This window comes from Ptychodera flava, chromosome 3 (genome assembly GCF_041260155.1).
Source record: "Ptychodera flava strain L36383 chromosome 3, AS_Pfla_20210202, whole genome shotgun sequence".
In the NCBI taxonomy this organism is placed as follows: Eukaryota; Metazoa; Hemichordata; class Enteropneusta; family Ptychoderidae; genus Ptychodera; species Ptychodera flava.
The window spans coordinates 32,177,357-32,205,309 of NC_091930.1; the positions used below are offsets into that span (position 1 = coordinate 32,177,357).

At 37.6% G+C, this 27,953-nt stretch overlaps 2 long non-coding RNA genes across 2 annotated transcripts; one reads left to right on the forward strand and one right to left on the reverse strand.

The window, feature by feature from the left end:
* The first annotated feature begins 2,180 nt into the window (after nt 1–2,180).
* Nucleotides 2,181–27,781, forward strand: LOC139126226 (uncharacterized). Its single transcript, XR_011550496.1, has 6 exons — nt 2,181–2,263; nt 3,014–3,183; nt 3,802–3,952; nt 4,580–4,664; nt 26,904–27,026; nt 27,692–27,781. It is a non-coding gene; the product is annotated as an uncharacterized lncRNA (long non-coding RNA).
* Nucleotides 7,271–14,370, reverse strand: LOC139129845 (uncharacterized). The gene is made up of 3 exons (XR_011551699.1): nt 14,136–14,370; nt 12,640–12,823; nt 7,271–7,493 (listed from the first exon to the last, which is right to left on the reverse strand). It is a non-coding gene; the product is annotated as an uncharacterized lncRNA (long non-coding RNA).
* Nucleotides 27,782–27,953: the final 172 nt, after the last annotated feature.

Here is a 27,953-nt window from a genome sequence, read left to right on the forward strand (position 1 = left end):
ACTTTTTGCTGGGCTGTTGTATTTTCATTGTACAAAGTGAACAGCTTCAAATTTTCTGATGACACCGTGTCGATTTATTGGCAGACACCAGTATATCACCACAGCATGTTTATTATAGTTTGCATTTTGGTCATTATTTTTTTTTGCTTTTTTGTCAATCATAATCATTATCAAAACTATATAATAAACTTGCTTCTATAAGGTATATAATTTAATGATAGTATGGCTTAATGTGATTTCCTCATAAATGCCAGATATCACATTACAGTATTTTAGATTAAAATCTGCTTGAACAAAACGTGATCTTCTTCGGCGATAATGTGAATACATTTACAGTAAATAACTTATTTAAACAGCCTTAAACATGTTATTTTAAATGTGGAATTATTCACTACCCATGTTCCGCATCCAAAATATGGCAGACTTATGCCCACCTCTACAGTCTTATTGATCTCTGTAAATTTTGTTCTGATTTCAGTTATTGTATCGGAAAAAACAACATTTGAAGTAGGAGACACCATTGTAATAAACTGTACCACTGTTTCTCACTCGGCGCAGTCAGTTCAGTGGTTTTTCAACTCGAATCCTATTCCTGAAAAGCAATACACTGTAATCTCGGCAGATTTGTCCCAGCTGGTCATTCCACAATCTAATTTTAGCAATGCTGGAAATTATTCCTGTGCTTTACTGGAAGCGTTGCTTGAAGAGATTGCAACTGTTCAGATACAGGTTGGAGGTAAGTGGTACCCTTCAGTACGGTATATTATGGTAAGATATGCTGAGGCCCCGTAGTGTTTAGTAATTTATAGGTACTGACACAAATACAGTTAACTCTTTGAGCACCAAAGTCGTTTTTTGTTGCATTTTAAAATGTACCCTAGTCATTTTTTAAGATTTTTGCTAAAGTTTTGATGAAAAACCGTATTCAATGAAATGTGATGTCTGTTTGGTCTGAAATTATTTGAAAAATTACGGAAAAATTTGCATTAAAATTTTGGTGGTAAAATTTACACCACTAGAAGGATAACAAGATAAACAAAAAAAAAAAAAAAAAAACAGACACAGACTGATAAGACACAGAGTTGCGGTACTATGTAATTTTAAGTCAAGATAAGAGTCTTGAAATAAATCAATGATTATAAATTTATTCCTAGTAAATGTTACAAGTGAAGCCTTGACAAATACATGTGGGTCTTACCTTGTTCCAAAATGAAATAAAATAAAATATCATCATAATGCAAAATGACATGGTTCTTTCTTATAGCCTCTATATAGATATACCAGCTAGTACATGTCTATTTACTTTCTTCTTCCTACAGAAAAGCCACATCCTGTAAGCAGTTTCAACTGTTTCTCATTTAATGGAATTGACATACTGTGCACATGGGACGATGGTGGCCCAACTAATATTCCAACCACAAGTACTTTGATGTACAAGGCATATTATGCAGAACCATCTTAGTAAGCTGCCAGATTGAAAACGGTGCATGATCTTTGGATTTGTTTTTTGTTTGTTTACAAAGTGTATCTATACCATTATGTGTGCACATTGAAATGAGAAGACACGTCACTTCTGCTATTTTCATTTCATTTGAGAAAACAGTAAGGAGATACACCTCATCAAAATTGACGACACAAAACCACCGTGAACACTGTCAATATCAAATTCAAAAAGACTTAAAATAAACACACACTCAAGACATAGCAGTATGTGTAAACAGCTTTGTTGTATTTGCAGTAAGTGCCACTCTTGGCACAGAACATTTTCCAATATTGTTGCAAACATACACGTACATGCCAATGCCCATAAATTGAAAAGGACTGACTGTCGATTGAAAAAGTAATCACGTAAATGACTCAAAGGCATAATTACCTGAGTAGAGAAAAAACACAAGAAGAGTTGCATTATATTTTTATGTAACTTGCATAATAAAGTGGTTTCCAAAGTCCCATAATTGTTATGAATGTTGATTAAAATAGTTCTTTCTAAACAGCTGACCGCTGTAAGAAAAGAGTAACCGGTATATTCAAAGTATCTTTACTAAAGCATTATTATCATGTCTTTTAAGTCCTGGATTCGATTGGACAGCCTGTCCAGACTCCGGCACCTCCGTGAATTGCCCTGATCTCCATAGTTATACCCATTCCTGCTTTATTTATGGTTATGATCACCACTATGGCAGCAGGCACAACTTCAAAGTTATTGTAGAAAATGCACTGGGCACTGCTGCAACTTCGATCCACTTCAATCCAGAAGCAGAAGGTACAATGGCAGAACTTAATTAGAAATCTTCTGTCATGAAACTGAGTAGCTTGGGATTTTTAGCAGTTTTTCCATGAAACTAGTGATTGTGAATTTTCTTCTAAATTCTAAATTAGCAGTTGTTAGCTCAGTTGTCAAGTTTGTAATGCGTATGGCCTATTCACTGAAAATCAGACACTCGTGACTGTTAATGATGTTTCAACTCACAAAAACATTGTAAATGTATGAATTAACAATGCAGTCATTAATATGCTATGGGTTATTTTGCTATCTCCAAAGTTAAGGGCTGTAACTTTTGTGGAATTTTACGCTATTTTATGTTTTCATTGTCAACTACCGTTTCTTGTTCTACTTCCCTCAGCATGTAGATTGCATGTACACAGTGTTCAGCTTTTCAATTCAACCTATCTATTTGTAGTCTGCATTTGTTATTGTTAGAAATATTTTGAAATAGCTCCGTGGCAGCTCTACCTACATACCTGAGTGAACTTTTTGGAGCATAAGAGGAACACTCCTCAGTCAGTGACATGTGTCATTTTGCATACTTTGCACACCAGTGGCAGTATATAAGTACCATCAGAGGTATAATATAGCATATGGCTAAATACAAATATGTACATCATGCAAATGTATCTGTCTGCCCCAATGTCCATTCATTAGATACGTTCACTGGAAATTCATCATTTGCGTGTGTGAATTTCTTTATCTGTCCATGAAATGAGTAAATAATATGGATACCTCTATCTACAGCTGTACCATTTGCTCCAAGTAACATCAAAGCTGTTGCTGAGAGTGGACAATGTGTTGATGTTAGCTGGGACTATCCCTGTGGATGGGAGAGTACAGAATATTTTGGCTTCTTCAGTCTGAAGTATAGACTGCGATATAAGTCAGAGTGGGACGCAGATGAATGGGAACATGTAAGTATGTAAACCTGGTAAACTTGTATACCCTCTAATTGTAATAATGGCATTGGTACAACTCAACAAAGGATTCAGTTCACTATGAATTGTGTAGCGCCGCGATACCATGATTTTTTGTGTTTGACAATATGAATTAAAGTAGTATGCGCCTTGAAAGTGAAACACTTAAACTTTTCCTCAAACTTTCCGTGAGGAATCTTTTAACCCTTTAAATTCAGAATAGAAATCTGGGATTAGCGTGCAAATGTTGGTACAAGTGAAACAAAAAACCCAAGCTTTACAAATATAATTCAAAATGGCCGCCATCCTTGTGTTAACTCAAGGGAGAAAAATTAAATGTTTATTATAAATTTCAAAAAAAAAAAGAAAGTAAAGGTTGTCTTACACTAAGAGCTCTAAAATTAATCCCATCAAGTGGTATATCACAAAAGAAGTGAAAAAGTTTGAGAGTCCAAATATCTGTCCCCTAGGCGAATCATACAGTCCATAGGAGTGCAGTTCAGATCTGTTAATTATAGTGTAAATTGATACATAAACAGTAATTCTAGTTATACTGACGTTGACATTGTGTGATTTGTCATTCAGTAGACATTTCCTCTTCTTTCCCAACAATAGCCTATATCACAACAATATTTAAAAAACAAAAGAGTGTGCACACTTGAAGGGTATACTCATTACAGCATTCAGCTGTCTGCTGGTCTCACAGGACAGACAAAATACTGGAGTGATTGGTCAGATATTGTTGTCGTGAGGACTCTTGAACAAGGTGAGCAATAATATCTTTACCATACATGAAGGAAAGCATTTTGAAAATCCGTTGGTAGTTTCTAGGGTCACAAAAAATTCAATAGATAACAGTATTGATTAGTCTCCACACAGAAATTGCAGCATGGCATGGATAATTATAAGCTACAAGTGTAGCTAGGGAGTCTTACCAATAGCCACACTTTGCACGCAGTCAACAAATCAGAGACTCTCTGCCTAGGTTAGAATCATCTACGCTATGCTATAATGTCTGTATGGAGAATGACTATTGATGTGTTTCAGGTAATTATCCATGTACGTATGTCAGTAGCCAATCATATCCTTGCTTTACAAGTGGTGAATGTTTTCTACACACAGTGTCACAAGCAGTGATAAACCCTTGTCACCCACCATCACCTATCACAATATTTCATGCCAGATCTGTATCACAAAATGTGTATACAGTGTGACAGACATTTGCAGCAGCTTTTCCATTTATAGAAGCATCGTATTATGTGGTCTTGTCACAGTGTGCACAATTATAGAGGTAGCATCTACTCTGCGTATTACTGTAAAAAGTACCTTAATATGACATTGATAACCAATTAGTACGTCACTCTGTATACCTGTTTCTTCTTTCCTTTATCAGCACCCATATCTCACTTTGAAATCAGCTATAAAATTTGGACAACAAAGATGAATCTAGCAAGAGAGACGTAACAGTTTTTTGGAAGGTAATTATTGCTTGAGGTAAAGGACATCACTGTGCCAAAAGTGAAGAATCCATTGAGGATTCTTTTGTATATTCTTCTGGATACTTCAAGAATCCACCAGAAAACTGCAAAATACATTATGTATTCCACCAGAATCCACTGGCAATCAAGCAATGGATTCTGTCGGATACGGAACAGAATCCATTGTTTAATCCATTGCAGGATTCTGTTGGATTCACGTGTAATGCATTATATGTATATTTCAGGATACTGCTTGATTCTCTAATTTATAGAGAATCAAGGGACCAGTACTTTTGGCTTGTTTGATTACATAATAATGGGTAGGACAGTTGTCGCATATATTCATACTTATTATTAACCAATTTTTACATAATTATCCAACACTGGCTTCCATGGAACTGGGGGTGGGGGTGGTTCCTCAAATAACATTATTGCTTTGTAGCTTTTGACTCATGTATTTCTAATCATATACTCATACACACATCACATACACTATATATATATATATATATATATATATATATATATATATATATATATATATATATATATATATATATATATTCACACTGACACATCATCACAATGAGTACTCTTTTTACAATAGAAGGCACCAATGTAATAATGCTTTCTACAGCAAAATAGAGTACAGATTGCATCTGAAAACTACTACTGCAATTTAGATACACAAATCCAAGATCACTGTAAATGATTTCTTCTTTATTCAAAAGGAATTTGTAAATGTTAGTAAAATAAAGAAAGGGCAATATAAAACATTAAGTAAACTACACTGATTAAAAAAATAAACACACAAAAAAAACCATTCAGAACAATTTTCCTGAGACACATTCAAAGTTATCTTCAATACTGTCAAAAGAGAACTTCCATAACCTTGATAACTCTAATATCAATTAATGCAGTCACTTGTAGATATGCCTGGGCCTAACAGGGAGAAATATGGTTCATCATCCCTATTGACCTATATACAAAATTTTGAAGCAATCTGTTGACCTGTTTCAGATAAATTGTTTTTGAAAATAACAGGAAAATAACCCGAAGTACAGCAAGCAACATAAAATCTGCTTAATCCCTGAGACAATTTTAAATTATAATAGAATTCATTGTTTCACGGCCAAATCTGTGAAAATAAAACCCAGTGAATTATGTGACTCAAACAGCAAAATAATGAAATTAGATCCTGGTGAAAATTAATTCTCTTTACAGTATGTTGTAAACTTTGGAAATATGTTAAAAGATATACATGTTTAGTATTCCTAACTTATGTACATTCTACTATGTGTCAATTGAGATGTGCCAGCTAATGACTGTGTAATTCACCAAATTACAAGACCAACTAGGTGTACCTTTAAATACAGGAATAAAAAAATCATGTCAAGAGTTTCTTGATTGAAAATGAAGCACTCAAGCTATCTACACAGCAAGAAAAGGCAGACACATGCCTGTAACAGAGGCTAATCAGTACCTGTAACAGGCCTAGAGAAATAACCTTTGTTGCAAGACCAGTAAAAATCTGTCAGATTTTAGGGTTGTGTGTAAATCCTGATTCATGGTGGTACAGGAATGTATACAATGCTGTAATTTCTGACTGTATCAAGACCTATGATTACAGCACTGAACCACCGGTGTGTATAGTGGTGTGTCAGCTTTGAATTTACAGGGCCTGAAAATTTGGATGGATTTTAGGGTGTAATTTGTTGTAAAATTGGCAAATTTTGATGATAGAAGCAGAAAGAAGCGTTATTGTTTGAACATTGAAAAATTTCAGACCCTGTTAGAGATCAGTGTTCACAGCACTGTGTACAGGTGCTGTAACAGGTAGAAATACAGCCATGTGTTCACAGTACTGGATACAACTCCTTCTGTGTTTGCTGACGCAGACCTGTATCACATTTTGTATCAGGGCCTGTGCAGGAACTGTCGCAGGGTGACTTTGTTTTGCAATGTATGTTTAAATAACTCTTACTTATCACATACATGTTTGTGTACTGTTAAATTGTAGCTTTTGTTCAACTCATCAAAATCTTAAAAGCTAGGAAAAATTGCTCTGAAAAACACAATCTTGCATATATCAGGACAAATTGATTACTGCTTACTTATATTATCCTAAGAGACCTGCATATAAGATTCAAAGCAATCTGACAAGCAATTTCAGAGACATTTTTTGACAAGCAACAGGAAAATACCAATAATAACACGGAGTGCCTCACATTTGTTTCAGCATGTTTAAACACTGTATCTGCACCTTGATAAATTCTTTAGGACACAAAATCCAGATACGTCAAAGTGACAAATTTCATCAGTACTTCAAAAGATGTACTTGTAAAGTATTTGTAATTTATGCCTTGGTTATACTAAACTTTGCTTGGTGTCAACTGACCTGTGACAGCTAATGACTGCATATTTCACTGAACTTACAACACCAGCTCTGTGTACTACTTTTCAAGTAAAGCAATTAAAATTGAGAACAAATCAGTTGTTGACCAACAGCGGGACGATTGATAATTACTCAGAAAAGCTATGATCACTGTTCTGTCTCACACAATTGTCACTGAACTGTTTTATTAGGTGGTCTGTCACTGCTCTGCCACACTTCCTCTGCAGTATGTAGTGTCTTGAATTAGAGTCATTAAGCATTCAATGATTGAGTGTGTCTATCAAATCGTTTAGCTTGTCAGATTGCCAAAAAGGCCTGGAGGCAATTATCCTTCTATCTGGTGGGACCTCCTCATCAGACATCAGGTCTGCAGTTACATCATTCCAGAAACCCTTCTCATCTGCATTGATCACTGAACTTCTCCTCTTTAAAATCTGTAGATAGAAATGATAAATGATGGTTATTTAAAATAATGCAAAGAGTGAGATGAATTATGATGGTATAATACTTACAGGTCACTGTCATAACTAACAATATGGTACATTTGATATTTTAAGATCAACTCTGGTATCATGACTTACTACTGATTTGAACATCATTATGTTGCCTTCCATTCCACCTATGCTTAGGAACATAAGGAAATTCATGTATCATTTTAACATTGGCACCCTTGTCCAAAGACCTTTGAGCACATCAGAATGGAACTGTCAATTTATATTGCACTCAACTAAAGCAAGTTTTGCTTTGTTATGTTTTATTTGTTAAGTTTATTGTGACAAAATTGTTGACTTTGTGTATCTAATAGTAGATTGTGCAAACTGTGCAAAGATCCCAACCTGTACTACAAATATCCCATGATTCATTCTGATTTGTACCAACAGAGATTCCCTAGTCAAGCTAGTGTAGAGAAAACTGTAGACTACTAAATAAAAATTTTGAAAACATGCTTTGAAGGAGACTCATTGTCAATTACCATTTCAAATGATTTTTAAATATCATGCATTATTTAGAGGAAGCATATACATTTTATATAATTTTCAAGAAATTACATAGCCAGCCATACAGAAAAGTTTGAAGTAAAACAGACATACTTGAAGAACCTGTCTAGTCAAACAAAAAAGATCGATTGATAGGGCAGATGAAATGTGACAATCATGGACTCGGCCAATGTAGCCGATATAGTACTTTACTTCTGCGAAACCAGTTGAAAAGTCATCATATCATTTAGACTCCTCATCATGATTTTTAGACTCGCCATCGTGTCTTTTAGACTCATCGTCGTGTCTTTCAGACTCATCGTGTTTTTAGACTCCCCATGCAGGCGTCTGAGCAAGAATTTGCCAGAGGACAATATTCAATGATCAACTATAGGGTGCTCTATAGCATGGATGTTGCAATATATCGCCATACAAATGATTGACAAATTTTCTTAGATTCATAATTCAAATAATTTACTAGTCACACCCATAAAACTTCTCAGTTCTTGTCATTCCAAAATAGAGCATGTGTACCAAATTGCATATACAAGCAGAATCTGATTAAATCTCATAAATATCATGCCTAGTTAGGTGCTTATCAAATTTCAAAGCAATCTGACAAATGATTTAGAGAAAATGATTTTGACCATAAAACAGGAAAAATTGCTCCAAAATGTCGAAATATATAATATACAAGTTTCACCACAATTTCAACAAACTGAAAAAACGTCATCCCAAGCAACCTGCCTACAATATTTCAAAGTAATCAGATGATTAGTTTCTGAGAAGATTTGTGAACATGGACACAAATGGCCAAAATTGCCCTAAAATATAATATTGTACATAAAGTGTCCTCCTCCCCTTAAAAATGCAAATAAATCAACTGAGTTTCCATCGAAGATTCAAACTTTTCCGCAATCTTGGCTCGCAGGATGGTAGAGGAGTTCGATAGAAACTTGGTTGATTTATCGTCATTTTTAATGAAATTGACTAGAATTTCACTTTCATCCAAAACCATGCATAGAAATTCAAAAATCAATTGAACGGGAACTTTTCAACTGATATTATCTGCTACTAAGTAGACTAACTATAAGCTGCCAATAACTGTACCCTAAATTGGTGCAGTGTTCTCGTCAAAATAATTATACACTCTGTATTTTTTCTTAAACAATAAAAATCACATCTATTATTATTCAAATAAGCCTCTACTCTATCAGAAAACTATGGGGAGAACACTGAGGTGTACACTGTTGCTGCACAAAGTACCATTCCAACTTTCCCCACACAGAAACTGGGCAGTTTGGATTATTCATACCTATCTTAATCCTACTGTTCGTAATGTTTATGTCGTAAACACATCTATCGCACACTTTTAACACCTTTCCCGGGATCTTGAACCCGGTTGGACAAAATTGGCTGTTCTGGCCTTTTTGATCACCCTCTTAAAATGCTTGGATAGTTGACTTGGAAAACGATTAAAATTAAAAGTTTCATTAGCAATTAAGCCAAACACCGGAAAACAAGGAAAACATGGCTCATTACGCGTTCTCAGTAGGTGAAAAAGTTGAGGCCCTCGATGACTGTTACTGGTGGACAAAGGGTGCAGTGAAGAAAATAGTTGCAGTTGAAGAAGGACCGTGTCAGTATCTTGTCGGGTTCAACGGTTGGTCAGCAAAATGGGACAGAATTGTCGATGAAAAAAGCACTAGGCAAAAGCCTTAAGGTAAAGGGCGACGAATTCGGACGCGCACACGCTTTAGAACGTTTCTGCGCAGATTTAACTCCAGCCTGCCGCAAATGGGTTATTTTGTAGCGCATGTATTTAACATCACCTGTCATTTTGAAATTGCGGTTTTACCTAATTTTTGACCCAGTCTCTTAGAAATACATGTGACCTTTAACCTTGTCATATTTTGACGCCTAGGAAGCTGTTTTTTATTCAATATGAGCGCAAAATTAACATTTCTCTCCCATTTACATGGCGCATATTACCCATTCACCTGGAGATATTGTAAAAAGTAGCGTGGTGACACCCTTTATTAAAAGTGTAAAGTAAATGGTATAATGTCAGGATTTTATTCGCCAAGTTTGGTCAAAATGTCACCATTCAAAGCGACAGGAAGAAAGTTCGAAAATTATGTAGTGATATAATTTCGATATCGTCATTTTGTAATCGATATTTATATTAAAATTCATTACAAACATCATGAAAACTATACATTCGATAGATATGGATCTTAATCCTTGGTATTTATTAAAATTAACTCATTTGCTAAGCGTTTTATAATTGCTTTCTTTAGTTTAAGTGAATTATATCATTTTTATTCATTTCTAACGACGCCATTTTACGTCCGTTTCCATGGAAACGAGCGTGGTGACCCCCATTTTTTATTTCATTTTGCACTTGCACAACTTCCAAGAATATTTGTGCAAAGTTTCAAGAAAATGACACCACAACCTAATTTTGACGTAATTCGTAGTACTTCACCTTAACATTCATTCGGACACCAACAAAACCAAACAGATTAAAACCACCTCAGGATTTCAACAAATATAGTCGTAAAATGTGACTACGCTACATCATGAGACACAAACAATCGCAACAACACCAATTCAAAGAAAAGTCAAATTGGACTCCACGAACAGCAAAAAATACAAAAACCTGAAAGCTATCTGAATCTGCTAAACTCGCACTTCTAGGATACCCTTTCAAACAAGGAAACAAAACATGTCGCGTGCCCAAAGAATCGCGATAAACCAGCTTGCAAACAGTAGACAAATTACCATAAAACCCTTCGACAAGGGTCGAGTTTTCGTCTTGGTCAACACAAAAGATTACGTACACGAATGCGAAAGGCAATTACGCAACACTAAGTATTATACACAACTAGCCAGTGACGACACAGAACAAACAGTAAACAAAGCACACGAACTATTAACACAATGTACGAGAACAAACACATCGATCATGATACTTGTAAGTATCTTGATCCAGAAACATAAAATCCGTACCCCGCTGTGGTACTTATTGCCTAAAAATTCACAACCTCGGCAAAAATCTGAAAGACACACTAATCAAAACAAAATTTACTGAAGTAAAGAAACATAGAACAAACAAACTGAACCACTAAACGGACTCACAACGAGACCCAAACATTAATATACTTGCCTCGCTACTCGAAGAGCAAGACCACTAAAATTCATTAAAATAATTTTTCACAAACACAAACTAAGGAAAGAATCTACACTGCGACTGATGAGAAACCACACTCGGGTTTCGAAACGCAAGCGTCAAAGGGCCACTCTATCAACTTTGTAACACAATAGGTCCGGCTGCGTCTCGCCATAAGCTTTCCCCACACAAACAATACATTACCGTACACACTAATCCAAACTTCCCTACAAATATCCGAGGCGAAACAAACATTTTTATTAACACAAACAATCGGATAAGAATGTAGGAACACAGTTTTAACACGAATCAAACACAAACTCGACACAAAAACATTTTTGATAGTTAGGTGGGGAGCCTCTTTCACACTGTACATTTACATACATAGAATGTATTTTCAAAGAGGAGACTCGCAGTCCAGTTGCTGTGATGTACTTTAAGAAAAATTAAGACGTTTACAAGAAAATTCAGTTTAGGTCTACCCTCGGCTTTTCCAGTAACCGCGAGTTACTGGTAGTGGTAGCCTGCGGTAATCACTGATGGCATCGGTGACATTGGGCCTTAGTTAGTGACCACTACCTATCTGACTTATAGATTGATATATGGCGGGTGCCACATGTGGGGCAGGATGCGCTTACTATTTTCGAAACACCTGACATCACTTCTTGGTCTTCTGGCCAGAGGTCCATATATCTTTCTTCATGAATGTGACTTTGTTTGTGCACCGTCTATTTACTGTCTGTTCTGTGCTGTTTTGTGACTATGTTTACAACTATTGTCTTCCGAATTCCGACCTACTGTCATTGGATTATGGATTGGTATGATTGCGATTATTTTTTATGCACTCAAATACGATCACGGACGTACCACGCACGTACAAATACCACGATAGTAAGCTTATGATGTTGTGTGGGCCACTGTGTGCATGTTTCATTCACAGCGTTACCGACGAACATATCACTGCACACGGGCACGAGCTTTAATAGGCGGCTTCAAATTGTCCCTTTCCAATGAACGTTAGTGTAGTATTTGTAGTGACATGTGTGGAACAAACTAATTTGTCATGCTTTGTAAAGAGTAAGTGACATGTGTGGAACCAACAAATTTGTCCGCATGCTTTGTAAAGAGTAATTTTAATTCATTGCGTGTGGGGGGTTCTCAACCTGATGTAATCGCAAATCCTCAGATTTCCATCTGATATAAGTATGTACGTACACAAGAAAAGTAAAGTCATGAATTTTAATAGACGGGGTGGCTAAGACCAATTTCATTCAAGATTGGTCACAGCCACCCGTCTAAGTCTGTGTGGGGAAAAGTTGTCATGCAGAAAACACCAGCAAATTTATTCCTCTGAGAGTGATACAAGATTTTGAATTTTACCAATTGGATAACTGTCAAAAGTAGAAATGACACAAATGTACATATACTTACACTTAGCTCTCCAGGAGTCCTGAGATTTCCTTGTGGTCAAGTAGCTGCCAGTCTGTACTGTGAACAAACTTTTTGCTCAATGTGATCCAAGAACATGCTTTGATCATCATTAATCAGGTCCAATGCATCCTCAACCTTCTTTTACATTTCTGCAAACACCTGGTACACTCATTGTGATTACATCCTGGAGAATAGAATTGGTGTTAGAATTAATGTGGAGTTCTACCAAATATACAAATTACACAACCACTTAATCATTTAATCACTTAATCCGCTGATATGGACAGCGGATTAGTAGGTTGGCAATGTTTTCGGAGCAATTACAGTGGTGTATACACAAGTTGGAGAGGAGATAAGGACTTGTTGGTAATATATAAAGCAGTCAGACGGTGTGGAGTTGAACTCTTTATTTGAAATATCACAGTCAAAACTAATAAAATCAAATAAGGTAAACCGTTGCACAAAAAACCTCCTCCCCACCCCAGGGTCCTTTCATCTGTTCCCTGTGATCAGAGTAGACAAGGCCTTACCATGTGACAACACGCCCCCCCCCCCACATGTATGCTGATCAGGGGATCCAGGTGTGAATACCCCCAAGGAACTACATAAACAATAGTGTTCACCTTTGGCATTTGCTACATGTTGACCCATGGCATTAAATAAACAATGAAGGTGGTGGTAGTTGTGACCAATATGATGGCATTCACAAAACGAACAAATGTCAAGATGAAATAAACTCTAGGTTTTCAGCCTCAACATCTATCCCACAAAGCAGAGATTATATATAGCCTAACTATATGTATGTTTCCAGCAGGTCAGTGATGGAGAAACTGTGATCAAGCCTTTGTTCTAAATGTTTGGACATTTGATACACATAATAAACAGGACAGACCATTAGGTGATTAACACTTCACCAAACTATTGTCCTAAAGCTTGGGAAAAACAAACACGCAAACTGTATCTTCGTGTATCATCTCAATACTACAATGGGATGTTTGACACGATGTAAATGTTGAACAATTAATCGACGCCCTTGTGTCCAAATCGACACATTGGAGACCCTGGAATTTTGCCGTTCTCATACCCAGTGTTGCAGCCAGCTTCAAATTTTTGGACTTAATGCCCCCTCACTTCAGATTTTGAGGGTCACTGCAGAACTTTAGGAGACTGTACTAAAAGATTAATCTTTAATTTAGTAAAAACAAAAATAAAAGAAGGGAGTAAAACAGGGTGTCAATTCAAACAACTTACAGCAAATCATGTGAGAGCTCAAAGAATGCCAAGAGCGAGTCATTTATGACCCATTGCTTCCAGAAATGAGGATCAAACCTTTAAAAAAAGTGGTCACATGACTCAAAATTCGCCTCTGACTGAAACACTGCATACCAACGCACAAAAGTTACATTTGTTGTGGATTTGTGTGAAAACAGATGGACTAGTGCAATTGTGAATATCTGACACGTTACGACATAACATGGAGTTAGTAAATAGCTTACCTTGTTCAACAACAGGCTAAGCACGTAATGCTTCGAGTCGGGTCTGGAAGTGGAAGTGAGTACGTAGGGTTGACAATAACTGCCGGCCGGTGTTCACACGGATCGAGTTGCCATTCAGACAACGTTGCAGTACATCATTAGTAGTAAAATTCAGCAATCGACCAAGTCTGCTCATGCTTCTGATGGGTGTTCTGGTTTCGGAAAAACTGACGTCCGACGCGGTCGTATAAACGTGGTCTCGACTCTCGTGCGAGTCACTGACTGAAATGGTACGTGCATGACCCCTAACCTTTAAACTCGAACTGGAACATACGCGCATGCGTGTTAAATTTCATTGGAGTTACACGGTCTAGTACCACCGCCAGCAGTTTCGATTGCCAAGCTGAGTACGTGGTTGAAGAATAAACAAAATAATAGAGAAAATAAATAAAAACTGCGTCAGCGCATCAATTGTGGAAGATGTCTAGGATGAAAAAACAAAAGTTTTTTTGTTTTTTTTTTTCCTGCTCTTGGCCTAATGGTTGTTTTTCAAGCTTTACTCACAGGATTTTTTTTTAAATGACGGGGAAAGATTTATATATAACGCTTGGGGGGGAGTTGAACTATAGGATCGGTATCAATCGTCAAAATCGTCCGGTATTGAAGTTTGAGTCCTTAGGAAAGCGGGAAGGGATAGTCCTGTAACATGAAACAAAGGCATCAATTGCGTATCTGTATCAACTGAAATGAAAGCTGGTTGCAACCTCAGTACTAGCGTAGACCAGAGCAGTTGAAGGGACAAGCAGCTATGCCTAAAAAGTCTGGGCAAAGTCGCATTTTCTTGGATTATTGAGGTAGTAGAGCTCCATGCTTGGATCGAGATGATTATTCGGTGATGCAAGTAGTTATACATGATCAAAAATGCTAAGCGTAAACGCGATTAAATTTTTTTTTGATCACAGTCCCTGGATGAAGGGACTAAGGTTTGACCCAACTGTAAGAACATACACACATAAACACACACTAAACTGGCATGGAAATTGCAACATCGTATTTTGTAAACATCTCTGTTCAACCAATACCAAAAATAACTGGAGTGAATATCAATCCGACGCAATTCTGATGAGTTTTATTATCATGTTGGTAATTTCTGAACTTCGTTTCTTTCATAGGTAATGATGTTATATAAAACACATTATTCAGGGGCAGCCAACAAGCAGTTCACTTTAAAAACAGTTTTCTTTCCATGACAGAATATATTAAATAGGACTATAGATATTAACAGGCCAATTTTAAGTTCAAAGGGTCATAGCTCTTCACGGGGTGCCGTCCCTAGGAAAAATTCTGCTTCCCCCACCCTTACTAAATTCAATTTTACGTCCCCGACATATTTATGCTGCTTCTTCTCCGTAAGGTAAGCTTTCGTGTCCGATGACAAACAAATTGATTATCTCCTGTCCCGCCAAAAAAAAACACAAAAAAAACCCAAAACTTTAAATCCTCATAATTAATTTTATTCGTATTATAAACAGATGACAGACTCGGTACATCAGATTTCCTTAATTTTATTGCGTTTGGCCTGTATTTTTGATAGTCTGCGGTTGTTGGTGTACTCTTTAGCTACCGCGAGACACATCACTGCCGTGAGGACACCGCGACATTGCACTTTTATATGATATCCGATATTTACGGCTACTAGACTATACAATATCGGGAGTTAGATCTGTAAAGGGTTGAAATCTCCGATATATATCGGATATTTACGCGCGATTTCACTGAATCTAGTATCGTCTAGTATCGAAGCTAGAGTCAGTCCTTGGAAGTCGGGTTTGACCAGAACTGTAAGGTGGTGAAATCTCCGATATATATCGGATATTTACTTGCGATTTGACTGAATCTAGTATCGTCTAGTATCGAAGCTAGAGTCAGTCCTTGGGAGTCGGGTTTGACCAGAACTGTAAGGTGGTGAAATCTCCGATATATATCGCATATTTACTTGCGATTTGACAGAATCTAGTATCGTCTAGTATCGAAGCTAGAGTCAGTCCTTTGAAGTCGGGTTTGGCTAGAACTCTGAGGTGGTGAAATCTGCGATATATATCGGATATTTACGCGCGATTTGACTGAATCTAGTATCGTCTAGTATCGATATTGGAATCTCGAAATCGCCGATAAATATCGGGTCAATATCGGAGATTTCACAGATCCGGCGTGCCAAGGCATAAGGCAAGTCATTCTAGTATCATCTAGTATCCGATATCAGAGTCCCCAAATCGCCGAAAAATATCGGGTAAATATCGGAGATTTCACAGATCCGGCGTGCTGAGACACAAGGCAAGTAATTCTAGTATCGTCTAGTATCGATATTAGAGTCCCCAAATCGCCGGTAAATATCGGGTAAATATCGGAGATTTCACAGATCCGGCGTGCCGAGGCACAAGGCAATTCATGCAAGTGTCGTCTAGTATCGATATTACAGTCCCCAAATCGCCGAGAAATATCGGGTAAATATCGGCGATTTCACAGATCCGGCGTGCCGAGGCACAGGGCAAGTCATTCTAGTATCGTCTAGTATCGATATTAGAGTCCCCAAATCGCCGAAAAATATTGGGTAAATATCGGAGATTTCACAGACGCGGCTTTCCATGGGACAACCGCAGTTCATTCTAGTATCGTCTAGTATCGATACTAGTTCCGAAATCGTCGATATGTCAAACTTAGATACTAGATTGTAAATATCCGATATTTAAAAATTGTGCAAAGTCGCCTTCATGGTTTCCGCCGTATATCGTAAAAGTTCTTGTCCTGTATAAGTTAACAGCAATTTCCTCTCGCCAGTCGTTAATAACCCGTTCCCAACGCCAATCATGTGATTTTACCCAGCCCACAAACAAATCTACCACACACCATGCAGTTAAAATATTGTTTCACTGCCCTTAAAAAATCCACTGTCCTCACAAAAATAAAAGGATTCCCTACCCCTTTCGATGAACAGCTCCGTTGGCTAACCGACGAACCTGAATTTTTCAACTGTCACTAAAGTACGGACAACAATAACACTGCATTGCGCCAATGGACCCCAGGCCATGGAATTTTACCCGAATAACCTCCGTCACCCCACAAAATGGAGTGGCCATGAATTAACAAATCACAAAATTGTGTAACTTTGGATTCCGAGGCAGACAACTCAGGTTTTAAAACTTTTGAGTAGATACTGACAAGCTCACCCATGGGATGGGACTGTTGGAGACTAAACAACTGCTTCTAAGAATTAATCTTTGACTACTGAGAAGATTTTCTGGTCATGTTACGTCACATTCTCACCAATCAGATATTGTTCATTTATTTGTTTATCATCAAGGGGAGGCGTTAGAATCTAGTTTTGCCCACAGTCCCTCTATGTGGATAGAGGGACTGTGTTTTGCCTTACAGAAGTTTAGCTGCGTTTTGTTGATCCTTTTCCGACAACAAGGCCTTATAAATATATGGTACTGGCGCGTGTCATGGGACCGCAAATTCATGCAAACACGTGCTTTGATGCAAATACTGTATTGCTGATGCGTCAGTTTTCGGTGCGGAGCTAAATCGTCGCAATCAACAGTGCTCAGTGAACGATGGCTAAAAGCAGGGGACGACCAGAGCGATCTTCACCGCCCCTAAAATTACAGGCTGTTTTTTCAGTGAAAACCGACTGTTTTGGAGAAAGCCCGAAATGTCACCACCTTTGTCGTTTCACCTCTTTGACAGTACTCGCACCATACAAATGTACCATCAATTACAACATCGCTTCAACCACGGTCCCTCCACAAAATTGTGGAGGGACCGTGCTTCAACCCGTGAAAACGACTGGTTGAAATCTCATTTCACATGCATATGTGCAAATCCAAAGCCAAGCCGGCTTCATTTAGATGCAAATGAACGAAGGGTGCAGTATATCAAACAAAGGACTGCCGACTTCTAAGAATACCAAACATTAAACACCGCCCCTCCACCCACGGTGCATTAAACTATTTCCCAATCGATCTGCGTATCATAATATGAAAAAGTTCTCTGGGAAGGAAAGCAATTCTATAATTTAAGCGTAGCATTGCGGTGTTTTTGTCCGACAGTAAACCCATGTACAGAAACAAAGCCTGTGGTTAAAAATAAACTTACGCGGACAAGTACAATGAGACATACAGTGATTTTCTAAATTTCGTTCATGCTTTCCTCTGACTAATTTTTCTGTGATTTTTTTCCTTCTGAGTCGACCAGTAGAATCGAAAGCCATCTAGTCGATCGACACCCGTGACACACTTGTCCGATGTTATCTTCGATACCTCTGATGTCCGACGCGGCGTTCTCTTCGACAAGCTTGTCCGTTCTCTCGATACCTCGACACACTTGTCCGACAACCTCTAAAACGGGTTATTTCTCCGGAGAATATATGGGCCACGAAATGCGGACCTGTGACATTTATTTCACTTTTGTACTGCATTGAACTGACTTCGTATCAATGTTTGTCAGCTGAAATATTTTTTTCATGATTGTTACGAGAGTTTACTGATGCAATGGCAGCTGAGACGGCGATGTCTGATAACAAATTCGACTGATAACCTTTCATTGACACGTTTTGTACAAAAAACACCGTTTGGCTCATCTCATGTATTAACCATCTGCAGCTGGTCTCTAGATTTGAAACATTTAAAGGACTTCCTCTGCGGCAAAAGCGTACCCGTTTTACACGATCTACATTTGTTGCATAATTTTTCATGTCGGTGGCTTTTCTGCATTTTGAAAAAAAGTTATCTTTCCATCATTTGTTTATCACTAGTAGTTCTGACGTCGCAATGATCGGACGAATTCTGATCGCACTGTTTTGATGTCAAAGGAAAGTTTCAAAAACGGCGCTTTTCAGAAATTCTTCCGGACATTTGAGGAAGGCATTAGGTCGATTACACCACGGCCATGATATAGCTGAATGATCTGGGCCTGACCTACACTTTTGACAACTCAGCTTTATCTTGATCTGGCACTTTCTTCCCCGTTTTGATAACAAACAGCTGTTTGTTTTACCATGGAGGTAGCAGAGGTACCTCCATGGTTTTACCTTATGAAACATGTTACAATTTGTTTCCATTGGTGCTTGACTTCGGTTGGATCGAGTAGATTTGGGCTGAAATAGTTGCAGTTTGGCCAACTTCTGCACCGGGCGACTCCTCGTAGTCCCCGCGTATGTACAGGGAGTATTTAGTGGGACCGATAGCACGAGGAGTTACCTAGTCAGTAGCATTTGTTGCATTGTTGTCAGAGTGCACACTCGAAGTTATGATGTTATAACTGTATGCTTGTTTTCAAGCTCTGTTTGTAGCAGTTCTAAGCTTTGACAATATCCTATCTCATTTTATCAAGTTCGGGGACCCGCTAACATATTTATATATGCAGTGCATTAATCATTGTAATAGAATTCAACAGTATCCGTAATGGATACAGAAGTGTATTTTCTATACCTGCACTTCTTACACCCCAGCAGATCTGCAATGCATTATGGTTAGGGAATCCAGCAATATCCATAGAGGATTACGAGATGTATTCCTAAAATCAACTTCTAAGAGTTGTTTAACTGGATACTAATAGAATCCATTGTGTATTCTACCACTATATTCTCTAAACTGGATAGCAATGGATTCCCTTATGGATTCCGCTGTATACTGGTAGAATCCACCAAACTATATTCTGGTGGATTTTGATAGATACGGAACATTTGGCACAGTGTGTACATGTGGCTGTTTCCTATGCCCTGTTTACAACTTTTGCATATCCATACATATAATCAGTACAATGTCTACACATGCATTATTGTGCCAGTACCGGTATGTCAGAAAATGTAAGAAAATAGATGGACTCTTATAAAGGTAGAAATTCTTCACCTTAGGAAAAGATATTTTGTCTTTAAAATTTTTACAATTCTTTGTGATCTACCCCTTGCTGGGGCTCCTTTTAAAGCTCTTAGAGTGAGACAAATTTTTATTACCTCCCATTTGCCATATATATGGCAATTGGGAGGTATATGGTTGGAAAAAGTCTGTATGTGAGATGTCTGTCTGTCTGTCTGTCTGTCTGTATGTATGTATGTATGTATGTATGTATGTATGTATGTATGTATGTATGTATGTATGTATGTATGTATGTATGTATGTAGTGTATGTATGTATGTATGTATGTATGTATGTATGTATGTATGTATGTATGTATGTATGTATGTATGTATGTATATATGTATGTATGTTAGTATGTGTGTATGGATGTCTGTTCGTCCAACGCAAACACTCACGAACCGCTGCATGTATTGAGCTGATTTTTGGTGTAGTGATGCCGTACATGGTGTAGGTGTGCCGTTATTAAAATGAATTTTTTAGTCTCATAGATATGCAATTGAGGTAGACAAAACAGCAAAAATGGTCAAAAATCAATAACTAAGGAACTACTCATTGATCATTGTCATATTTGGGTTTTAGGTACCTTAGGCCCAACTCATTTAAACATGCAGATTTGATGTCAATATTTGATGCTTTCTATTTTTAATGATTTCTTTCCTCTCTTTTTGCCATTTTATTAAAAACTATTTTTCTCTGAAACCAATGGTCAGATCGCTTTGAAATTTTGCGTGCAGGTGACATGTGATAACTCAAAATATAATGCATCAAAATTATGGCATTTGGCAATTTTTGCCATTTTTGGTTAAAAAAATCTTCTTTGAAACTGTTTATGCCATTACTTTCAAATTTGGTGTGAAAGTTCATAGGAGTGACCTGAAGATGACTCTGTGAACTCAAGCTGAAATTTGCAAATTTTGTGGTACTTTTTGCCATGCTTTCAAATTTGGTACATAGGTGAAATGTAGTAGGTCATTCATTCAAAGTCAAGTACTGCCTGTGTAAATGAGCAGATTATGATTGTGCTGTTCCAGGCTGAGGTGCTTTTTGTAGGAATGATGCAATGTTAGACAGTAATTGATGTTTTATCTGAATTTGACTTATATTGTATGTAACTCTTGTACTGTATAAACTCTATCAATTCACCCAGAAAAAAATAATTAATATGATTTTAAATAATTGGATTAATTAGGAAATCAACAAAGCCAAAATAACGTTAGTGTAGAATTATTAGAAAGTTCAATTTTTTTGACAGTTCATTGTGAACTAGTTATCATTTTGGAGGAAAGGCAACTTTCCTGAATCCAAACTTTGACATATTCTGAACCGTCATATATTGTGCTCTGTATGTTATCTAAAAGAAATTGCTCATAATGGTTTGTCATGATAGCTTGGTCAAATAAATAGAGATAGAGAAAGTTCCAATTTCCATTTATGGTTGACTTGGTAACGATTAAATAAAATTACTTTTTGAGGAAAAAAATAGAGTGGTCAATTAAAAGAGTGGTGAAGTGATAGGGTTTTTATGGTAAAGCTGGGCTGTAAGATTCCTCATTGCTATTTATAGCAATATTCCTTATTATGCTTTTGATGACCTTGAACTTCTTAAGTTCAAACATTTGTCTCTTCTGTGTGCTTTCTCTGAGTACCTACAGGCTCAACTTATTCAACAGAACTTTCTTGCAATGTTAATTTGAAAGTTAAACTGTGCCTGGTTAATAGGATGAAAATACTGATAAAGATATCCAGCTGAAGATTCTTTATAACCTGACAGATATGCTGTGTTTACTATGTATATCTTGATAAGCAAGTCTTGTTTACTTTAATTAGAATGTAATTAACCCTCGTTTATACTATTATAAGCAGTAGTATCAAGTTGAACAAGCTGATATTGAACAGGTTGGTCGGCTGTTGGAGGTTAAAAGCTGTAAAATAAATGTATGCATGTATGCATGTCTATCTGTTTGTCTGTTTGTCTGTCTGTCTGTCTGTCTGTATGTATGTATGTTAGTTAGTATGTGCGGATGTATGTCTGTCCACATTAAAAACTCAAAAATCGCAGCACCTAACATCTTAATATTTGGTGGACAGGTGCACCCAGGGTTGGAGATGTAAATTTGTGGAAATAAACATGTCAAAGTCAAAAATGTGCAAATGAAGGCAAAGAAAGGAAAATCCTGCAAATTGCTAAAACCCTGTAGCTACTGGCCAGATTTGGTTGAAACTTGGTATGCAGGCTCTTTATAGTGACTTTAGTTACATTTCTTCAAATTGTGGTGAAATTTTGAAAGTTGAATTATTTGGGTGTTTTTCTTGTTTTTTTCCGTCAAAAAATCTTATTTTCTGAAAGCGCTCATCCCATTGCCTTGAAAACTTGTATGTATGATCCTAGGGTTGGCCTTTGTCAGATTGTTTTCAAATAGTTGTGAAATTTTCATATTTGTATTTTGAGGCAATTTTTCCCATTTTTCGACAAAACATCATTTTCTCCTAAAGTATTTGTTGGATTGCTGTAAAACATGATAGTCTTGATCCTAGAGTTGTTTTCTGTCAGATGTGTAAAAGTCATTATGAGATGGAACATTTCATATTGCTGGGGTATAAGATTAATTTGGACTTGCATGCAATTTTCTTAGTCAACCTGTAAGAATGCAATGTCATGTGTGTACTAGTACTTAGTATCTCTGTAAAATGGGAGGACAGTGTCATTGACACTATTTTTATCTTAAAGGCAGACGCGAAATGGACCGGGATCAGGATTAATGCCAAGTTTTGGGTGGGCGTTTGGGGGCATGGCTCTGCATAATGAGTCTGTTGGCCACGGTTGCTATCGTTTGACTTATCTACGTGATCTTTTTGCTCTCAAATCACGCTCGTACTATAGGTACAGTTCGCAATACTCGAACGAAAAAGGATAGAACGAAAAAATATCAATTTCATCAAACAGGAGCTTGCTGAGTTGATCTACTGAAGTTTTTGCTGCGTTGATTTACTGAAGTTTCGGGGTCATGTCATCGTTCGAAAATGATTCGGCTACTGATCGCCATATCTTAATACGGAATTGGCGCCGTACGTAGTGGAAATAATCATCAAGAAGTAGTAAACATAAACATTATATTAAAGTAATCCGAAGCTGGCAATTTGGTATGTTGAAATCACGAATTACCGATCTGAACATGAGTGAGAAACATGGTTAGAAAAATGGAAGGAAATAGGTGAACGACGCGACGTCACGACCGCTCGCCAAATTAAAAAAATAAGTTCACTACATCACGGAAGGATCGAGATTTCCATGAATCTCGTGTACCACGATATCTGTAAGCGATCAAAGTCGGCTGCTCATTTGCTTGAAGGTCACCCCGGACAGCTCATCACGAGCTATGTTTATTTTCGGAGCATTGGGATGAATCACGGACTGTGTTCATAGATATCTTCGTTATTGAAGAAATATTGTAGACCAACTTTGTCGAAATCTTACGATGTAGTGCCAACTCAATGAGTCGATCTTAGACAAACGTATCCTCTTAGGCTAAGCCTTTCAAGGAAGATCGGGTGATGACACTCACCTGCTCACCTTGAACTGACAAATACAATGTTTTGATGTCTTACAAACTTTGTTTAATTCTCATAACAGAAGTTCAAACGTTACTGGGGCAACCGGTATGTCAAAACCTTACCAACCCTCCGAACACGACCTGTCATTGCCATGTGTGAGAACACATGTACATACAAACCATACGGCCATTTTCAGGGCCAGCATTTATATCAAAAGCGACTGTAGCGTACCAGTACTTTCAAATGTAGATTCGGGGGACTGTTTTAAAAGTGGCTCTCTTTGACTGACTGTAATTAAATTGATCATCGAGGTTACCGCCATGCTTTGATGTTTAGTTGTTTTCCATGTCATTGTCAATGCGAACTATGGACTCTGCCTACAGTTTTGTGGAACAGTGTATGCACTTTTCGCAAGAATACATCGTACCAGTAGTGACTCATCTCTTGCTAAGTCACACTTTCGCGATGTTATTGCATCATAAATGTTTGTTAGTAACATAGTTTATGACAACCACGAAGTTTTCATCCTGTGTGCGTGCCAATACACATGTAGCTATAAGCGTACACATGGTTTGTTTACATCGTAATTGTTCTCGTTTGCACAGCAAATGTTTGACCAGTTTACACTTCTGCGCGTAATGGAATGATTGACAATTGTTTGAATCACTGAACGGCTGTTCCCCAGGGGCCATTTCTTTTGTTACGAAAGCGATTTTTCCACTAATCATCGTAATTTTTAAAATGCTTTGTGAAACTTTGCGGATACCTGTATGGCCTACGAGTTTATGAAACAGTCTGTGTTCATGGTATGCCAATAATGTTTGTTTGAGAATCGCTTCGCTGATTTTCACGGAGCGGTCTACCTTGCTGTTGCCAGTTGTCACTCAAGCGCCATTATAAATTTTCGATGAGTTAGCGGTCTTTTATACCCCGCACCGGGGTTAAAGTGTTAAAGGTATACATTCAACTGCAATCTAAATATGCCCATATATGGTCAAAGGGGTGTTCCTTGGTATTAAAAATGCCACTGTGAGGGAGCAGTTTTTAAAAAGCAGCCACCCGCTTAAATCTGTGATTGATTAGATTTCTCTTTTCATGGTAACTGTGGCAAATTTGGAACAGGGGACAGTGCCGGTATACCTTTAAGTTTTGTAAATGAAAAAAAAAAAATCATCACAGAAAAACACAGGAATAGTGGCCATTTGAATTTCAAATATCTACAGACAAATTTCAGCTCATTTGTTTATCTGGCAGCAAAATTTGCACAGTAACCGAATTTTATGCTTGATTTCAAAAAAGAATGTTTCCTTACAGCCGCAAACTAACCTGAATACATGCTTATCTTTAGTGGTGTAGTTTCTTAAAAATCACCGAATATTTTAGGCCAGGTTGCCTGGCTTTTTCTAATTAAAGCAAGTATAACACCTGATTACTTATGTTTAAAGAAAAAAAAAAACCGTGAGTTTGCAAGGTTGCAAATGTACAAGTACTGGAACATGTCATGCTATTCCATATGAACTCTAAATGGTCCACAATGAAGATCGTCAATACTTTCCATACAACCTTGTGTCAACATATTGCTCCTTGAAGCCAGCCATCATCATGATAGCTTTTTCCCATACAAATTTCTGCGAGAGCTTTTGCCTGCTTAATGAGTTGGTGGGTGTGTGTGTCAATATGTACGCACTGATAACAATGAATTTTAAATTTGACGCCTAAACCAAGCATGGCCAGTGATTGGACAGAAACGCCGTTCCACTTATCACGAACATTCCCTCAAAGTGTAATTTGTTTATCAGGTCCTAAACGCTATTTTAGTGCAACTTCAGACGTGAGCTGAGCAAAATCACCTAAGTTTTCCAGACAAAGCATAAAGAAAATTTTCACTGGCGCTTGTCGCATGACTATGCTTTCTCAAAGAAGCAGGTCTTTAGTCAAGATTTCAAAACTTCAGTACTTGATGCTGACCGAATATGACTAGAAAGTCTATTCATCTGTGCAGTCGTAGCTCTCGTTTTCCCGGACGAATATGGATTGCAACGGGAAAACCCCAAGTCATGCAACGGAAAAAGAGTTTTTCCGTAGCAACGTACGAGAGCTATGGCTGCTGCTACAGCGACATACGAGAAAGAACGATCATCATAATTTGAGTCTTGTTGGTTGAGTTTTAAGAGAAACTTCGTCTCTTGAACGGAGAGATCTGAATTCTGGTTTATGAAATCGAAAACTTTAGTGTATACACAGTCCATCATAACAGACTGGTTTCTAACAGTGTAATACTGTCAGTAAAATTGTCTCGGGTTTATTGGAAGAGAATGGAGAAAATTGAGACATGATTCTTGAAGTTGACCGGCAATGTTAGCAGTGAGTTGAGCTTTCTGTTAGTCTGTGATTTGATATAGTGTATAAGTCAGCATATCAAAATTATACTACAATACATCGAAATTGGACCGTATATGTATCTCACATGGCTACACTAGGCTTACATTAGATAAAAGATAAAAACAGTTAACCGCCGGCTAAGTACAAAGCTGGGATCGAGGTACGGGCCCGGGTACGGGCAGAACGAATCCTTGTCCCGGGAACGCTAGCGCTTACAAAAGCCAAAGTTGGTCAGTTTTGTTTTAGTGTTATGTCCCCTTGGCCGAAATGTTCTGCACCTGTGAATGCCGGGCCCTGATCCATAACAGAGCAGAAAACATCAAAACAGTTTTGTATATAGTCATTCAAGCAGTTCAAGTCACTTGAACTGGAACATTGATTCATGTCATACCGTCATACCGATCGACACGATCGCAAGCGTAGCACTCGTCGCTGACGTGTAATGTATGCGTTTATGTATGGCCGTGGTTTGAGGGACTGTGGGGCTTAAATACTCGAAATTATCGTGTGTTTCAACGCATTTCTTTTCATTTTCGACCAAAAATGGTGACTTTGATATTTACAACATAGCATGCACTTTTAATAGTTTGACAGTATCCGTTTCAATTCAATGGACAATGGACACATCGCTTGGTGTCGCCGTTCTCAACTATCGAAAAATCCAATCCTTGTGGACTGACCAGGTGGGAGTGCAGAGAAATACTTAGAAGAGCCAAATGTAGAATTTTGGACTTAGGGAGATAATTTGTTTGCGTTCCTGCCAGCCTTATCCGAAGCAGTCTTTGTAGTTTTTCGCCCTCGTTCACGATGAATATTCATAGACGTGGCACTATCCGGTTCTCGGGGCCTGAACCGGATAGTGCCCACGTCAAAATTTGTATGGCCAAAAGTTGGAATGATTGACATTTTTTTTTAATATATGGTCACTTTATCATAGCCACTTGGCGTCAGAGAAATGAAGGGTGAAGTGCTAGGATATACCATTACGATGAGTAAAGAGGGTGAAGATATCACGATATCGGGAATACATCAGCAAACGCCACGTCTCAGGTATTACAAGGTAAAGCTGCTTGTTTCATCTTTATCAAAACGATATATAAAGATGCTTATACATGATGTAGTCTACCGAGTATGTTTGGGAGAATGCTGTCAGATTTAGGGTACTGTATGATTCTTTTATTTCTCCCCAATTCTGAAAATGATGCACAAAACACTAGAGGGCGCACTCTAAATCGCAGTGCATAACTCTGTGTGTTGACAAGCAAGATACAGGGTGCAGTGTAATGTCGGGGATGTACTCCACAAACTGTTGTCAATAAAAAGAACGAAAGCACTGACAAAACTTGTTTTCATTTACGGGAGCTTCAATATTGTGAGCTGCAGGTATGTTGTAACTTTTCATTCAACCATATTTATGGTATACTGTGCGTAATACATAAACATTCTGATTGTATAAAATGTACCCACAGTATGCCATCTTTCCACAGATTCTTCTGTGACATAACTGTATCCCTTATTTTGTAATCGCGTTAAGAGAACATCAAAGTCTAAGTTCGTATATACCAACTTACAAGGTCCTTTTAAAATTTTTAGCCAAGGTTTTGATTATTAATCCAGATAAGCCAAAAACTATAATCAGGAAGAAATTTATCAATGTTGGACGGGATAACATTTTCAAAATACATGTAAAAGAGGCCTGTAATTTGTCTTTTTTCTTGCATGTAGGGTTGGAGAAGTATGCATCGTACAATATTCAGGTCGTAACATTCAACAGTGCAGGCTCATCACCACCAAGTTCACTGACTATTTTAGGTGAGACTTTGTGTGTATTGATTTTTGCCTGCCAACATTTGCAATAGCTGGGCCTCACAATAAAGAAGATATGGCAGATGCCAATCAGATTTAGAACATCTACGTGTACTACTACCATTAGTATAGAATTTTGTGAGAAAATAGCAAGAAATGGAGAGTTTCTCGGTTTTTTGAG